At 36.1% G+C, this 19,517-nt stretch overlaps 1 protein-coding gene across 1 annotated transcript in view; it reads left to right on the forward strand.

Annotated features, from left to right (window-relative positions):
- Positions 1–19,517, forward strand: part of ARHGAP6 (Rho GTPase activating protein 6) — a 454,435-nt gene that overhangs the window by 55,557 nt on the left and 379,361 nt on the right.

Consider the following 19,517-nt stretch of genomic DNA (forward strand, 5'->3'; position numbering starts at 1 on the left):
TTTCTTTCTTTTAAAATGCATGAATTTTATGGATTTCCTAAAAGTACAAAGATAAATCTGTTAATTTGATTGTATTATATTTTAAAGGATTAATGATGTTATGTCCCTTTATGAATATGATGGCTTTAAGACTTTGAGACATACCCGTTCATTTTAGTGGACTTACTGGTTCATGTGTAAAAACATTCTTCCTCCTCCTACAAATAACTATGCAATTAGCTAATACAGCCGCTGAACCATTTCACCACACATCATAAAATATACACAAACCTCAGAATTCCAGGTGCAGCAGAGAGGATAATGATTGACAGGCTTTTGCAGGCATAAAATAAACATCTAGTATGCAGGCTGCATGTAAATGTAATCGTTTTAGGTAAATGACTATGTCTTCCAATCTCATTTGGAAGGACAAACTCTCTTTATAAAAAAAAAAGCCCCAGAAACATAAATCTTCTTTTTTTGGGGGGCTGCAAACTTTGAAAAGGAAATACCATTCATACATAAAGCAACGGGCAATGGTTTACTCTATCTATCTATCTATCTATCTATCTATGTACTGTATATATATATATATATATATATATATATATACACACACACTTTTATGGGTGACTTACTTTGTTTTCTTTGTATTATATAATTATAATGCAATTGTCCTTAGCTGTACATGCTAACACGTAGTCATCACATTTACATACATTTGCCAATATACCCTGTTGACTGTATCCAGCCTCTCCAATAGGAATGAATGGAGGATTAATGAATCAATCCTACGTATGTTACCAAACCTCTAAAACGTCTCCATTGGCCATTTCAGAACAGGAAAAGTACTTGAAAAGTGAGCTGAAAACAGATTGTGATCGCCAATAAGTTTTTGGCTCCCTAGTGTAGATAGTGCTTTTTTCAAGCATCTGAAATTTCGTTTAGAAGTGTGAGAGAGACCCGAAATTGCACTATTGTGGTGATCCAAAATGTAGCCTTTCAACCAAAAAAAACCCTGAAAATGCAGCTACCATTTTATTTTGTAACTTTTTGTATAAGAACGGAGCTTGTTTTACGCCCAAAACAGATGCTAAAAAAGCAAACTCTGTAACTGGCAAATGCTGCAAATCAATTAACTGGTTTAGGCAATTTACATATAGGTTACAAATTTTTCTTTTAAGTCTCTCTATGGAGCATAGGCAAAGCAATATTTTTATTTACACAAACGTAAATGTCCCTTTAAGTTTTTGTTTGTTTATTTTTTAATCATGTATAGCACTTTTCAGTATCTAAGGACTGAATCAGAGAGCACAACCAAAATCTTATGGATGCTGTAGATTATAAATTATACAATAAATAAAATAAAATGAACAATAAATTCTACAATATCAAAAACAAATACTCGCTAATATATGCCCTGTTGAAAACCCGGCTGTCATTGCAGCCCTCATATAAATTTCTTATGTTTGTTTTTTTTTTTTAAATACTTTTTTTTTTAGGTCACACATCACCACTGGTACAAGATCATTGCATAAATACATCTTCGTATAATTAATATACATTTCCACTTAAAGTTTACAACATGGATAGGAGAGACATAACAGTAGTCGCCTTATTTTGCATTTTAATACAACCTAACCAGTTATATCATTAGGTAAATCTGAAAAAGGTAGAAAGATAGATTAAATGAGTACCTGCACTGATCCCTCATTATTTTAATAATACAGAACAATAAACATATAAACCAATTAACCTAGCAAATCATTACAGTTTTAAACTTTCCTCAGTATCTTGTTTCCTCAGTATCTAGTGAGTCATAATAGCAATATTGCATCTCTAGTATATAGGGAGAAAAAAAGGGGGGGGGGTTTAGAAGAAAGTTTTAATAAGAATCCCTTCAGGATCGTAATTAGGGTTAGATGATGGTGGAACCTCATATAACGCTGCTCAGTCTCCTCCCAGTGTAGTTGACAGTATGTTTGTGATGTAGGAATGGCTTAAGGATTTGTCTTTGTTCTCCCAGTGGTAATGTATCTATGAAAGTCTTCAATTTTCTAAAAAAAAGGGTATAATCTGTGTTTGGTGTCTTGAAGGACATCAAGTTTTTCATTATATATGTGTTTGTATAAGTGTTTTTTAAATTGTGTTATAGATGGAGAAAGTCTGGAGCACCATAAAGAAAGGATACACTGTCTGGCAATTAAGGTTAATAGCGTTAGTAGGGGGTGTAATTTGCTGTGGATATTAGCCCATTTGAAAAGATAGATATTGGTGGGAGTGAATACAAGGTCTATGGCCATTTGTTTTTTAAGCCAGTATTGTAGGCAGCTCCAAAAGCTTTTGACTTTTGGGCATTCATAAAAATAGTGAACTAAGGAGGGGTTGGGGTAGTGACATTTAATGCAGCAGTTTGGGTGTGTGGGATTCTACATCACCCATTTGCAGGGAGTAATGTAGTCTTTGTTAAGTAGTCTAACTTGGCCCTCCCGTTGTGCAAGCAATATAGTGGCTTTCCTAGCTTGTTCAAGACTATTTTTGAGATTGTTGGCGTTAATATCATCAGTGATATCCAGCTGCAGCCTCTTTAGTGTTTCACTCTCGATTTTGAGTGTGTGTTGTCTGAGGAGCTCTTGATAAAAGTCTGTAATTGAAAAGTGGCCCATACCAAAATGCCATTTGGGAAGTTATGAAGGGTGCAGGAGTCCAAAAATGTGGGTTGTTTTTTTCCAACTAATATAATGTCAGAGCACTGGGCATCTTGAAGGATCTGATGGTGTGCAACGAGGGGTCCAGAGCATCTCCCACCCTCTCAAATTCCCTCTCCTGCCATGTAATAAAGGGAGCATGTTCGTTTCCTGCAGGGAATCCCTGTTTCCAATCAGAGGTCTATATTTCAGGGAATAGAAATACCTGTTACACTATGCAAGCGTAACTCTAGGGGGCGCTAGAAGAAATATATCATTTTTAAAAATATAATTTTTTAAAAAAGGCCAACCAAGGCCTAATATAAATATAGATGTATTACAACAATCTGTAGGATAATACTGAAGTATAGTAAAAACAATAAACACTATAAAAATAATATAAAATGATCAGATAATAATGTATAAAGACAAAATAATAATGACAATTACAAAAAAAATGAGACATGGACTCTCATCAAATGTGATGTGATGAGATCTCAGTCTTTGGATAGAAGCCTGAGGAAACAGACAGAGATCTGAGAACTAGTTGCTTGTTTATCCATTGTTACGGTCACATTTGTGACATTTTATATTGTATTTTACTGCACCATTATGGTATGGTATTTTAACTCTTCGCTGAGAGCCTGAGCTTGATTGAAATCTACCCTGGAGTGATTTGTTGCACTGCCTTGGTCAGTGAACTGGGACACTGTGAACTCCCAGTCTGCCTCTTTAAGCACAACAGAGTGCTGCTTTACTTGTGAGTATAAAATCTGTATTCACCTCTTTTTACATTTGTCTAAACTGAATCACACGAGGAGGCGCCCTTGTCTTTGTGATTTTCTTTGCACAGAGAGAGTATATTTCAGGGAAGACTGTGGGAATTGTAGCATCCTATGGGCAAGGGTCCAGGCCCTAAGACGGTCTCTGTATAGAATACCATTCTTGACTTGTGGTGGTAAAGCTTTTGTTGGGCAGTATGGGAGATAAGACAGGACATAAGGCACTGTCTCTGATTCTTCAAACGTTCTGTCATAAAAATGGGCTGTGTTGAGTTGCCAGTCAGTTACTAATCTCAGCAAAGTAGCCCAATTATAATATTTGATATGTGTTAATCCCAACCCTCCATTTGAGTAAGAGAGATGCAGATTACATGCTGCCACTCTAGGTTTTTTCCCCCGCCATAAGAATGTGCCAATAGCTTTTTCTAAGCCTTTGATATCTCTTTTATTAATCAGAAGTGGCAGCGTAAGCAGTGGATATAAAAGCTTTGGAAGTAGGGACATTTTTAGTAAGTTTACACGGCTGATGAAGCTCAGAGGGAGGTTCTTCCAGGTTGTTAGCAGTGTCTGAAGTGAGGTACATTGACTTGCAATATTTAAATCATATAACTTGTTTGGGTTTTTGGGTAAGTGTATACATAAGTAAGTAAGTGAGTTAGGCACTTTGATAAAGAGGTAGGAGTTTGTCACTGAGGCATGGCGGCTTAACCATAGGACTTCCAACTTGGAGTTATTAATTTTATAAACTGAGAATTGTCAGTGTCTCTAAAAGAATAGGTATGTAAGTACTTGGGGTGTCAACAAACAGGAGCATGTCGTCTGCGTATAGCGCAAACTTGTGAACACTGCCTTCAATTGACACCCCCGGAAAGACTTGTCTTAATTTAACAGGTAAGGGTTCTAATGCGAAGTCAAAGATCAGAGGTGACAAAGGGCACCCCTGTCTGGTACCTCTCTCCAGTGTGAAGTCTGGAGAGAAAAGTCCATTGACCGAGATTCGGGCCGTGGGATTGGAATATATATTATGAAATGCATGTAGGAAGGGGGCTCGGAAGTGAAATCTATCCAGTGCCTCAAAGAGGTATGCCCACTCAACGCGTCGAGGGACAGAAGAAAAGCCTCAGAGTGTGCCTTCGCAGTGTCCTGCCTAGCTCTCGCCCAATAGTGATTTATGACATGTAGCACATGTCTAAAATTGGTCACAGAGGTGCGGTGGGATACAAAACCTGTTTGGTCAAGCTGTATCAATGAGGTTAGTATATCTTTAAGACGATTTGCAAGGATTTTTGTAAAGATTTTGTAGTCTGTATTGAGGAGAGAGATAGGATGGTAGGACCCCTGTAATGAGTGGTCCTTGCCAGGCTTCTGGATCAGGGTAATGAAGTCAGAAGAGAAGGTGGTAGAGGGTCGGTCATCGATCTGCATAAAGTCATTGTATATTTTAGTTAGAATAGGGGACACTTGAGTGTGTAATATCCGATAAAACTTGGTAGGGAAGCCATCAGGCCCCGCCATCTTGCCTAATAACAGAGATTTGATAGATTCCTTATGTGTTATCTCTCCATAAAAGAGAAACTACTTATGGTTGCTAATGAATAATACAGGCCCACAGTTTTATTGACAAAAACACAGCAAAGTCTTCTTTTTCTGCCCAATGCCTTTCAGTGGCTCTACACCACCTTCCTCAGGAAAACTATTATTAAACTGCACCTGAAGAAGATATTACAACTCCAGTGAAACATTTTGGGTAGAAATCTCCATTCAACATTTGGGGGATATGTGGAGTTTTTCTAAAGCTTTGAGGGCATCTCAAAAGAAAAAGTAATTTGTATGATCACTGCAATACCAGCACTTTCCATTTTTCTTTTTGACATAAGAGCTTTGGATATGTATATATTACTATATTACTCTCATTTTTTTGTTTATTGTTTTAAACATAAATGGCCAGATGATGGGGAGGATTTAATAAGCAGTGGATGCTGCTTTATCTGCCCGTAGTTTCCAGATCACTGGAAACGGCAGTTAAGAAGCAGCGGTCCGCCACCTTTTAGATGATTGACACCCCCGTGCAGGGGGTGGCATTGCACACGCATTTCATAAGAAATGCTTGTGCAATGTTAAATGCTGACAGCATAGAGGTGTCGGGCGGACATGGTTTGCTATAGCGAATCATTTCTGCCCGACATTTCGTAAATTGTCCCCTATGAGTGGAGCGCAAATGTTTGCGCAAAAGCGATATCAGGTTTTCTTGTTTGTTTGCGCATAGGTTAAATTGCTGTAGTATTACAAGTTGAAAGAAAACACAATCGCTTGAGTGCAATTCAAGTTAACACCTGTTGGGTTAAAGTGTACTCAGAGCTCTGATTAACTGTTTAAAAAATAAAAAAAAGTGTCACAAAACGCATTTAAAATATGTTACAAAGTACAGTTACAATCATAATAACACCATCTAATACAAATTATTACAAAAAATATTGCATAAAAAATTAATATGGGCTCAAAGATATGAGGTCTCAGGTGTTGGAAAAAAAAGGCAGACAAAGTACTATATAACATAGAGATACATACATATGTGTACTGCTTTTACTGCTTTCCCAGCCCTTTTACTGAGTGTCCCAGCCTAACCTCATCAACAGTGCTAAATTGGGAGCTTCTAGGTAAGTCTTTAAAAGGTTTTATACTCGATTTTTATATCAGTATCTGTGTATATTCTTCTTTATAGTAGTGTCTATTACATGCAGTTATATGAAAATTAGTGTATACTGTCCCTTTAAGCTTCTTTAATGTGGTGGTTATTTTATCTCTTGTGATTTGGCTAATTAGTGACAGATATAAATGAGTTGCTTTTTTGAAGAACCAATCACTGTGTAGAATTTTGAGTTAAAGGGACGTTAAATACTAAATACATTTTCTAAGCATTGTATTGAGGTTATTTCTCACCTCCCTCTAGTCACAGGTGCTGCCATGTTGGAATCTATCTATTTATCACTACCTTCCAGTGTTTGTTTCCACATTTGCAGCAACTATCCTTCAAATACCTGCAGTGTAACCTAGGGTCCATAATGGCAGCACCCATGATTAGAGGGGGTGCATGAAATGTATTTAGTGTTCCTTTAAGGTTTGGGATCTTGCACGTTCCATGTCAGCCTCACTGATAGTTGTTTTGATACAGTTTATGTGTGATTCAATTTTGATTTTTCTGTTTCTGGGATATTTAACAGTCTGTTTCATTGTTATAATACATATAAGCACTACATTATACTATGTATAATTCAATAATTCTTAAATTATTTGAGCTTTTATTTCCTTTTTTCAACTTCATTTGTGCAGTGTCCATTACTTCCTAACACATCCTACAAGGAGGCTGGGGTCTCTGCAGGAAGGCTTACAAAGCTTGATGTCATAAATCTTCTAGAGTAACTTGAGCTGGTTTACTATTATTTAATGGTAGGGAGACAGTAAGTTTGTTTTGCTCATGCTCGGAAGAGGAAGAATGCAAAACTGTCTCCTCTCTTATTTCCCTGAGGACAAAGGCTACAATGAGAAATTCTAAGTGCTCGTTTTGTAAGAACACAAGTTGTTTGCTGTTTTTTTACACAATCTATTTCTTTTTTTTTTTTTTGTTTACTTTGATTTAACATAATTGTTTTTACTAAAGGTGACTGTTTTATATCCATTTAAGTAGCAAAGTCTTTTGTATAGTTACTATCTTCTGTGTTGTTTTAATAGCCTGAAATAATAGTTATGCAACAAAATGGTCCATTGTTTCTGTGATCTTGCCATTTCTTTAGGGATGTGCTCCAAAACATAGTGGAAGATAAAGAACAACTTTCATCTTACTTTATTATCCAGTGTTATTGACCCACTTTACAAACATCAGGATGATCCACTGTTGTTTTAAGATCTCATCAACTCTGTCTATGTCAATGTTATTTTTTTATCTGTGTATCCCTGGTTTCTATCCAATTAGTGTTAGCAGTTTGTTTTACTTAGGACACTTTCTTGTTTCCTCAGAAAGCTGAGGCTCTAAAATGTTTCACTTTTTCTTGCGCCAAACTCAACAAAAATAAAATAAAAAATGGAGATGAAAGGCTTGGGGAACCAATTTAACAAAGATAAAGAAAACATTGTTCCCTACTTAGATTCAACTCTTTATCTGAGGCCTTCAGCTGGGCAATGGATATTTCATGGACTATGTCATGTCTGGAAATGTGATTTTTGTTTGTTGTGTCTTCATCTTAAAATGTAACTTCTTAGCAGAGTAGTAGCATGGACAGGTTGTGTAGATTTAGATAGGTAAGATTTTTATTCTGTATTTACATTGGGGTTATATCTTCTTAAAACAACAGCAGTAAACATTTTATGTGTATGAAAATATTATTATGAATGTAATAAGTTTTTCTTAAGAGTTATAATAGATGTGGTTTCTATCCAAATAATTCTTGAGATCCTAACAGGAACTTCAACACAGTAAGCATCCTCATGGGAAAATAAAGAACAAGCAGGCTTATTGTGTGATCAAGATAACAGCTTTTGTTTTTTGTCTTTTATCTTTTTTTATAATTGGTAAATGTGTATGAAACCTATGAGCAAATCATACACTTTTTGTCATGGAACCTTATTATATACATATAAAGAATAATTCAAATACTTAAGAACACATGTTAAGAGCTGTGCCTTCTTTCCCTTTCCTTCCTCTTGCGTTGGTAATAAGAAGTGAAAGACTACCTATAACAAGAAGTTATACAATTATTGTTGGAATATAGTACATCCTGTATGATTAAAAAATAAGGGGCCAAAGGAAAGGTCCACTTATGGAAATATGTCTATATATCTCTTCTTCTGTTTTCTCTTAAAATGATACTATGTTATCTGGAACACATATTAGGGTCTGTACCCTGCCAGAATGTTCTTTTTTTGTATGTTGTATTTGTTTAAGTAGTTGGATGTAAGATTATGTATTAAAAAAGATAAACTATTTAAAAAATAAAAATAAAAAAAAAGTGCTGTAGCTTCTGGGTTTTGCCAAGCCATATTTTAATTAATATGTAAAGAGTTAATAAACTCAGCAGTTTATACATGTCCATTAAAAAAGGTATTATATTAAAGTTTGTAATATTCCCTTAATGCTTTTGAGATTTATGGTTGGCATATTATTTTAATGTCTGATACAAGAAGTCCTCAAATGCCAAACAATGAATAAAATAGACATACAGTGAAGAGATGTGTCTGTGTGTATATATGTGGGTAAAGCCCGATGAAACATGATAAATCTTCTCAGAGTGCAGCGAGTCACAGCTTCAAACATATATTTACGATGCACTGTAATTCACTATCTTTTTTGCATCCACCTTGTAAACCTCATTCCCCAAGGTTCACTTGGGGTGGATGCCAGAGGATTGGCGGAGTGCCTTCCTTGAACCCCCCAGGCAAAGGCAAAAAAATTGTGACGATGGGGGAATTAAATTACATCGGGCTTTACCCACAGCCACTTGGGTAATGTTAGGTTTATCCGGGTAATCCTAGGATTACCCAGATCTCTGACTTTACCCGTAACACACACACACACACACACACATATATATATATATATATATATATATATATATATATATATATATATATATATATATATTATTTGTATATGTGCATCTAAACATTTACTTTAAGAGGGGAAAGGAGAAGCTGTGGAGTAGTGGTCTGAAACAAAAGCTGTCCTACAAAATTATGGATTTTTTTGGAGCTCTTTAAAGGGACAGTCTACTCCAGAATTGTTATTGTTTAAAAAGATAGATAATCCCGTTATTACCAATTCCCCAGTTTTGCATAACTAACACTGTTATAATAATATACGTTTTACCTCTGTGATTACCTTGTATTTAAGCCTCTGCAGACTACTCCCTTATTTCATTTCTTATGACAGACTTGAATTTTAGCCAATCAGTGCTGGCTCCTAGGTAACTCCATGAGCATGAGCACAATGTTATATATTGCACATGTGAACTAACACCCTCTAGCTGTAAAAAGTATACAAATGCATTCAGATAAGAGGCAGCCTTCAAGGGCTTAGACATTAGCATATTAGCCTACCTAGGTTTAGCTTACGTGAAAGAATACTAAGGCAATAAAGCAAATTTGATGATAAAAGTAAATTGGAAAGTTGTTACATGCCCTATCTGGAAAGTTTAATTCTGACTAGACTGTCCCTTTAACTTCTGCAATTATTTGTAAACATTTAAAGGAACAGTGAAGTCAAAATTAAAGTTTCATGATTCAGTTAAAGGGACAGTCAACACCAGAATTTTTGCTGTTTAAAAACATAGATAATCCCTTAGGACTTTCCTCTATGACTAAATGTGACGTAGGCACAATCACTTGGACAGATAATGCTCCAGTCTCATGTGCTGTAGTCTGGCCCGAAACTCCTAGACTGATTTTATTTGGAGATTGGACGACTGTTGGACCCACTTACAAATGAAAATATAGGCAAAGCTATTGCAGAATTTTTCACTCTTAATACACACACATACACATCCAGCTCAAACAACTGGGAAGCACATAAGTGTGTTATAAGGGTAGAGCTAATCAAAATTAGGGCAAAAAAATTGATAGATAAAAGAGCACGCTATGAGAAACTACATTCTTAAATTTACCACTTAGAACAAAAACATAAGATTGACCCGCAAAACTCCTCTCTCATGGCATCTCTAACGAAAAACTAGAAAGGAGCTTGGAGAATTTATGACAGCTGACAGGCTTTATACCTTCGCCAGCTCTATTATGACGAGGGTAATAAACCCGGCAAGCTATTGGCCAGATCCTTACAACGGAAAAAATACAACTCATTTGTTAACTCCCTTAGGACAAGCGACTCTACAGAGGTTAAGGACAGTAAAAGTATAGCGAATGTATTTCGCCAATATTATCAGTCACTATATAACCTAAACCAAGTCCCGGACACCACTAACGGTTCTCAGAGTACCACTAAATAAGCACTAATAACAGACTACCTGATAAATTTACCCCTCAGTTCTCTTACTAGGGAAGAATATTCTGCCTTGGATGCACCACTCACAGAGACAGAAATAGCACAAGCCATAATAGCACAAGCCATAAGGGAACTTTCATCAGGGAAATGCCCAGGACCAGATGGATTTACCCCGAAATACTACAAAAATGATAAAACCCTTTTAGTTCCACACCTTCTTACTGTTTTTAATAACTTGATTAATACTGAAACACTACCACACCAGATGTTTGAGGCCCATATCTCTGTGCTACCCAAACCAGGCAAAACACCACCAATAACCCAGGCAATTTCCGCCCAATCTCTCTGTTGAATACGGATGTAAAATTTTTAGCAATAGACTAAATAAAATCCTCCCAAAACTAATATCCATTGAACAGGTGGGCTTCGTTCCCGGGCGCGAGGCCAAAGACAACACCCTTAGAATACAACACATTATCAGTTTCGCCAAACATAATTCACTTTCCCTCTCACTCTTTTCAACAGATGCCAAGAAGGCCTTTGATAGAGCAGATTGGCTCTATCTCTGGCAAGTAATGACCAAGATGAACTTTGGCAAACCTTTTTTGCATATGGTCTTCTCACTGTACTCCAACCCGAATGCAAGGGTGAGAGCTAACGGTGTCTTGTCAGATACATTCGATATAGCAAACGGAACCCGACAGGGATGCCCACTATCCCCTTTATTATTCGTCCTTTCATTCAAAGCTCTAGCCCAAAAAATACGTCTTAATGAAAGGATCACCGGAATAAAAACAGGCAATTTAGATAATAAACTCATTATGTATGCAGACAATATACTTTTCACATTGTCTAACATTGATAGCTCAATCCCAGAACTGTTGGCGGAATTACAGAGATATGGCCAGGTTTCCAACTTTCATCTTAACCTATCAAAGTCAGAACTACTTAACATTTCATCGCCACCACAACTCGTTAATCATCTAGTCACAAAATTCCATATTACAGTAGCCACATCCAAACTCAAATACCTAGGCATCTATCTTACAGACAACCCAAAGAATTTATTCTTATACAACTACGCTCATTTGAAAAATGAGATCTCCAGAGATCTTAACTCTTGGAACAACAAACCTTTATCATGGTTGGGCAGGATAGGAATTATAAAGATGAATATTCTACCCCATTTATTATATTTATTTCAAGCCTTGCCTATTCCCACGCCTATGAAATTCCTCCCACAATTACAATCACTTATAGATAGCTTTATAGGATGTGGAAAAAGAAACAGAGTGAGGAGACAGACCGTATTCCAGCTCAGGGGGAGGGATGGGCTTGGAGTCCCCAATCTGTCTCTTTACAGGAAAGCTATTGCCTTGCAACAAATAATGGATTGGAGCCATAATTCGGATCAGAAGGCCTGGGTACAGTTAGACAACTATATACTGAAAAGGGGTAATGTAGCGACTTTAGCTTGGACAAAACCCAGAAAACGACCAGGCACGATTTTTTACTACCCAACCATATCGGAAACCTTTAGGGAATGGGATAAGATTACAGCCACAAATCCACAAATCTCTTCCATTTACTCACCATTACTTCCTATTAGAGAGAATCCGGAATTACCTATATGCAGCATGCATACCCATAACAGACCGAAGTACAGGTTAAGAGACAGCAAATTACATTCCGTAATCGAACAGGGTAAGATAATGACTCTAGAGAAACTACAACTCTGGAATAAGACACTTTTTCCTAACTGGTTCTCCCGATCCCAACTCATTCACTTTATCTTAACACACAAACACAAATCTAAGTTACATTGCAAACTAACCCCCTTTGAAAAATTGTCGACACAGCTGACGCCACCTAGGCACACAGTTTCTCTCTTATACAAAATTCTACTACTCCCAAATGAACAAACATTGCCAACATATGCATGGGCCTGGCACGCAGAGGCTGGCTTGACTTTGGAGCTAAAAATATGGAATAGATCTTTCCAACTAGCGAACAAGGCCTCATCATCTGCCACTATGCAAAAAATACACTTTAAACTCATCAGTAGATGGTACTTGACTCCTGCCAGGTTACATAAAACTTCCCCGCACATAACGAACAGATGCTGGAGAGGATGCGGACAAAGGGGCACTATGCACCACATCTGGTGGACATGCCCAACTCTCACAAACTACTGGAAAGCAGTATTTCATTCCATGTCTAAAGTCCTTGGCACTACCATAACGCTTTCCTGTTCCTAGAAATACCCAAACTGCAGAATGACATTAAAACCTCACTTCTCCTCATAATGATTAACAGCGCTAAAAAACGAATTCCCAGATGCTGGAAGTCTAACACTCCACCCTCACTACAAGAATGGCACACCCAAATGAGAGATGTTAGACCTGTGGAGCGACCTCAAACTCTAAACGAAATAAGCCCTGGTGAATCTAGCGCAGGCAATACCACTATAACCTTCCAAAAATGAGCAGCACTCCTCTTTTTTCTCCCATTAATCCCTTCTGGATAGCCTATTATGTTTAGCCCTTCCCCTTACACTCAATTCCCTGCTACTTTTCCCCCCTTATTCTATGATATAAGGGAGAAGACTCAGTCGGGATATATGTCACTATGACACACTGCACCTTAACACCGCAATATCGACATGCATATGCTTTCTTTTTTCCATACGTCAAACACCTCATGTTGAGGGTGCTATGATTTATGTGTGGATTTAGATATTATATAAGATATGGGGTGCTGACAAATGTTTAACATGTATCATACCTGTATTATAATTGTATTTATGTGCCCCCGCCAAAAAAAAAAAAAAAGATAGATAATCCATTCCCCAGTTTTGCATAACCAACACAGTTATAATAATACACTTTTTACCTCTGTGATTACCTTGTATCTAAGCCTCTGCAAACTGCTCCCTTATTTTAGTTCTTTTGACAGACTTGCATTTGAGCCAATCAGTGCTCACTCCAGGGTAACTTCACTTGCATGAGCTCCATGTTATCTATATGAAACACATGAACTAACACAATCTAGTGGCGAAAAACTGTCAAAATGTTTTGAGATTAGAGGCGGCCTTCAAGGTCCTAGGTTTAGCTTTCAACTAAGAATACCAAGAGAACAAAGCAAAATTGGTGATAAAAGTAAATTGGAAAGTTGTTTAAAATTACATGCCCTATTTGAATCATGAATTTTGTTTTGGAACTTTACTGTCCCTTTAAAGGGACCACAATGCTTCAGTAGGAAAATAATATACTAAATTGTGTTTTTAGCTAGAAGTGAATAAATCCATAAACTGGTTGTCTTGGAGCACATGAAGAACTGAAGGCAATGCCTGTATACTTGTCTTGTTATTGAGCTGTAATTGATTGTGTCTAGTCAAGAGGGGACATCCCAGCTGCTTTTTTCATTGTACCTTTACACACAGTACAAGTTTCTTGATGTGTTCATTCCTGTTCTTTACATTATAAATGTCTAGGAGCAAAATAAGCACTTGGGAATTCTCAGTATAGCCACTTTACTTAAAGAAGCACAGTTTAATATCCCTTTAAGTATAACCCATTGCTTATTGTTTTATTTTATTACAACAACGAAACAGACTTTTATATCCCTTAAAACCAATGTGTTAACTGGGCACGCAAGTGTTATGGATAGTGTTTTCCAGAAAATATTTGTAAATGCTTGTCTTAAATCACTTGTTATTCATGAAGCATATTGTCTTACATTTCTAACAGGGATTACTAACCTCTAAATTGTTAATACCAAATAATAATAAAAAAACACACATAATATGCAAAAAAAAGTAGATCTCACGGTCTGTGGTGTATTTTCACATTTATATGTAAACATGTTTGCCTTTAAACTGGCTTTAAAAAAAAAGTGTAAATACTGAAATACACTACATGGTAAATACAAAAAGAATGTTTTACAGAAGTGTATGATGTAAAGGAGTGTCAGGGAGGTCAGATTACAAAGCTAATATCCCTTTATAAGGCTGCAAGACTTTTTATAGTACCTATATGTGCTCTACACCCACCTTAGTAACTATTGTAAGGCTGCTATATAGGTCATAAATTACATTCTGCAATATTGCAGAGATTAAAAGAATCAAATATAAAATTTCTTAAGCAAGAAATAAGGTGTAATCTATTTCTATGAATATGTTATTTGAAAATGTAAAAATTTATAAAAAAAATCTTACAAAATATACGGCTAGATTACGAGTCTTGCGTTAGCCTTAAAAAGCAGCGCTGAGAGGTCCCAACGCTGCTTTTTAACGCCTGCTGGTATTACGAGTCTTGAAATGACAGGCTCACCGCTCACTTTTTTGGTCAGACTCGAAAATACCGCAAATCCACTTACGTCAATTGGGTATCCTATATTTTCAATGGGACTTGCATAATGCCGGTATTACGAGTCTTCCAAAAAGTGAGCGGTACCGCCTCTCCTGTCAAGACTGATATCGCATTTAAAAGTCAGTAGTTAAGAGTTTTATGGGCTAACACCGTAGTATAAAACTCTTAACTAAAGTGCTAAAAAGTACACTAACACCCATAAACTACCTATTAACCACTAAACCGAGCCCCCCGCACATCGCAATCGCAAACACTAAAAAATATTTTTTAACCCATAATCTGCCAAACCGGACATCGCTGCCACTATAAAAAATATATTAACCCCTAAACCACCGCCCTCCCGCGTTGCAAACACTAGTTAAATTTTATTAACCCCCTAATCTGCCGTCCCTAACATCGCCGACACCTACCTACATTTATTAACCCTTAATCTGCTGCCCCCAACTTCGCCGCAACTATATTAAATGTATTAACCCCTAAATCTAAGTCTAACCCTAACCCTAACACCCCCTAACTTAAATATAATTTAAATAAATCTAAATAAAATTACTACAATTCACTAAATTATTCCTATTTAAAACTTAAATACTTACCTATAAAATAAACCATAAGATAGCTACAATATAACTAATAGTTACATTGCAGCTAGCTTAGGGTTTATTTTTATTTTACAGGCAAGTTTGTATTTATTTTAACTAGGTACAATAGTTATTAAATAGTTATTAACTATTTAATAGCTACCTAGTTAAAATAAATACAAATTTACCTGTAAAATAAATCCTAACCTAAGTTACAATTACACCTAACACTACACTATAATTAAATTAATTACCTAAACTAAATACAATTAAATACAATTTAAAAAAATTATCTAAAGTACGGAACCCCCCCCCCCTAAATTACAGAAAATAATAAAATAATTACAAGTTTTTAAAACTAATTACACTTAATCTAATCCCCCTAATAAAATAAAAAAGCCCCCCAAAATAATAAAAAGCCCTACCCTATACTAAATTACAAATAGCTCTTAAAAGGGCCTTTTGTGGGACATTGCCCCAAAGTTATTTTACCTGTAAAAACAAAGTACAATACCCCCAACATTAAAACCCACCACCCACACACCCAACCCTACTCTAAAACCTTCCCGGCTTGGATGAAGACTTCTGCCCATCTGGAGGACCACTTCGCCTGGCTTCGTTGAGGACTTCGGCCCGGTTGGGTTAAGACTTCTCAATGTAGGGTGATCTTCAAGGGGTTAGTGTTAGGTTTTATTAAGGGGGTATTGGGTGGGTTTTAGAGTAGGGTTGGGTGTGTGGGTGGTGGGTTTTAATGTTGGGGGGGGGTGTTGTACTTTTTTTTACAGGTAAAAGAGCTGATTTCTTTGGGGCAATGCCCAGCAAAAGGCCCTTTTAAGGGCTATTTGTAATTTAGTATAGGGTAGGGCTTTTTATTATTTTGGGGGGCTTTTTATTTTATTAGGGGGATTAGATTAGGTGTAATTAGTTTAAAAAACTTGTAATTATTTTATTATTTTCTGTACTTTAGATCATTTTCTTAAATTGTATTTAATTGTATTTAGTTTAGGCAATTAATTTAATTATAGTGTAGTGTTAGGTGTAATTGTAACTTAGGTTAGGATTTATTTTACAGGTATATTTGTATTTATTTTAACTAGGTAGCTATTAAATAGTTAATAACTATTTAATAACTATTGTACCTAGTAGTTAATAAATACAAACTTGCCTGTAAAATAAAAATAAACCCTAAGCTAGCTACAATGTAACTATTAGTTATATTGTAGCTAGTTTAAGGTTTATTTTATAGGTAAGTATTTAGTTTTAAAAAGGAATAATTTAGTTAATGATAGGAATATTTATTTAGATATATTTAAATTATATTTCAGTTAGGGGGGTTAGGTTTAGGGTTAGACTTAGGTTTAGGGGTTAATACATTTAATATAGTGGCAGCTACATTGGGGGAAGCAGATTAGGGGTTCATAAGTATGATGTAGGTGACAGCGGTGTCCGGAGTGGCAGATTAGGGGTTAATACTATTATGCAGGTGTCAGCGATGTCAGAGGTGGCGGATTAGGGCTTAATAAGTGTAAGATTAGGGGTGTTTAGACTCGGGGTTCATGTTAGGGTGATAGGTGTAGACATAAAATGTGTTTCCCCATAGGAATCAATCGGGCTGCGTTAAGAGCTGAACGCTGCTTTTTTGCAGGTGTTAGTTTTTTTTTCAGACGGCTCTCCCCCATTGATTACTATGGGGAAATCGTGCACGAGCATGTTTTAGCAGCTCACCGCTACCGTAAGCAGAGCTGGTATTGAGGTGAGTTGTGGAGCTAAATTTTGCTCTCCGCTCACTTTTCTGCGGCTAACGCCGGGTTTCTAAAAACCTGTAATACCAGTGTTGTCTGTAGGTGAGCGGTGAGGGAAAACTGCTTGTTAGCACCGCACCCCTGTTAACGCAAAACTCGTAATCTAGGTGATAGTTTCTTAATAAAGAAAGTGAGGTGATCATAAATAAATTTTATGTCAACTTTTTAAAATTTTTGAAAATGGTATAAAAAACTGGGTAAACATTGTTATAAAATAAATACCTAATAAGTATATTTTTCTTTACTTGGAAACTACAGGACCATTGATATTTTCAGAAACCACTTTATACGAGGTGCCAGGTATTATTTGTTGTTTTTCCAATCAATTGTCTACCTGGGAATGAGATATAGGGCTCCATTTATCATAGGTCAGGCAGACATGGTTCGCTACTGTGCTGAATACACTGTCTGCATTTAAAGGGACAGTCAACACCATCATTTTTGTTGTTTAAAAAGAAAGATAATCCCTTTATTACCCATTCCCCATTTTTGCATAACCAACACAGTTATAATAATACACGTTTTACCTCTGTAATTATCTTGTATCTAAGCTTCTGCTGGCTGCCCCCTTATTTCAGTTCTTTTGACAGACATGCAGTTTAGCCAATCAGTGCTCACTCCTAGGTCACTTTACGTGCATGAGCTCAATTATCTATATGAAACATGTGAACTAATGCCCTCTAGTGATCAAAATGTATTCAGATTAGAGGCAGTCTTCAAGGTCTAAGAAATTAGCATATGAACCTCCTAGTTTTAGCTTTCAACTAAGAATACCAAGAGAACAAAGCAAAATTGGTGATAAAAGTAAATTGGGAAGTTGTTTAAAATTGCATGCCCTATTTAAAACATGAAAAAAAAATTTGGACTTGACTGTCCCTTTAAGATTGCACTAGCATTGCACAAGCAATGCATGTGCAATGCCTCTCCTTGATAGCAGATTGGATTGGATTGGATAGCAGATCAGATTGGATTGAGATGATTTCAGTTGTGACGGACAGGATAAGCAGAACTATAGTTTCAGGCGAGCCCGAAACACTGCGGCCCCGAAGGTACTTTCTCAGCTTGATAAATTGGGCCCATAGTGCATTTGTATACAGACTTCAAATGAGCATGATTTAGTTTGATATTTGCCATTGATTTGGCTCCCATTAGTGTCAATATCTGCCTGGCAATGCTTTGCATAAATATATATATATCTGTTGTATGTTTTAAAGCCAAACATACAGGTTCTCATCTAATTTTCTCCTCCCTACATCACTATGAAAACACATGCTGCTAAATTACTGGCTATCTAACTAGCTTTACAGTATTAAGCAACATGGGGTGGTCCCCAGGCGATAAAGGGCATGATAATGGAATAATACAATTTGCTACAGCGTTTTATTTTTGTCTGAATGTCCCTTGCAAGCTGTCTTTAAAGGGACACTAAAACACCTCAAGATTTTCTAATTCTCAAAACTAGATATGCACCCTGCTGACATCTAAAGGCAAACTCTGCTACACATCTTTTCCAAATTGGCTTCAGCAGATAAATGAAGCATCTAATAATATAAGGGTTAATCACAATCCTGTAGAAAGGTTTATCAAATTATTTATCTACAAAATCCACATAGACTTTACTTGCGTTTTTCTGTTGGTAATTTATCAGATACTTTTTTCTAAATGATTGTAATCAACAACACAATAATTAATATTATGCAGAAGTAAGCCCTGATTATTCAATTTCCTTGCATTTCCCTTTCCTTTTATTGTGTTAAAGCCATCAGCTAATCACATACTCATATACGTAGTATATACTGCAAACCCCTGAATATTGTAAGTAGTAGCTGGTGCCTCAAAGTGTGCATATAAAAATACTGTGCACATAATATATGATAATGAAAGTCAATTTAAATGTTTTTTTTCATTGAAAGCTCTGTCTCAATCATGAAAGTTTAAATTTGATTATAGTATTAATAATAATAATAATAATAATGTGTTATATTATTGTTAATGTTATTTCTGTAATATTTAAAGCAATATCTTTTATATTTCAGAATCACTTTTATCTTTTTGATAAATTCCTTATTGTAGAAACATAAATACGCAGCTGCTCATCACTTAGATGTAATGCAAATCTGAAATATCTGTTCTGCAGACTTGTACTATTTTATTTAAAGTCACCCCAGATTGTAGAACATAAAACACTAACAGTAAAAGATACCTACCTATGACCTTTTCCTTGCTATATAAAACATTTGTGACATCTATACAAATATTGTAATGGAAACTATTGCTAGTGTTCCCAATAGTTTGTTATGCTTGCTTTTTATAATCCTAAAAAGCTTTTAC

Source organism: Bombina bombina, chromosome 3, assembly GCF_027579735.1.
Source record: "Bombina bombina isolate aBomBom1 chromosome 3, aBomBom1.pri, whole genome shotgun sequence".
NCBI classification, from domain to species: domain Eukaryota; kingdom Metazoa; phylum Chordata; class Amphibia; order Anura; family Bombinatoridae; genus Bombina; species Bombina bombina.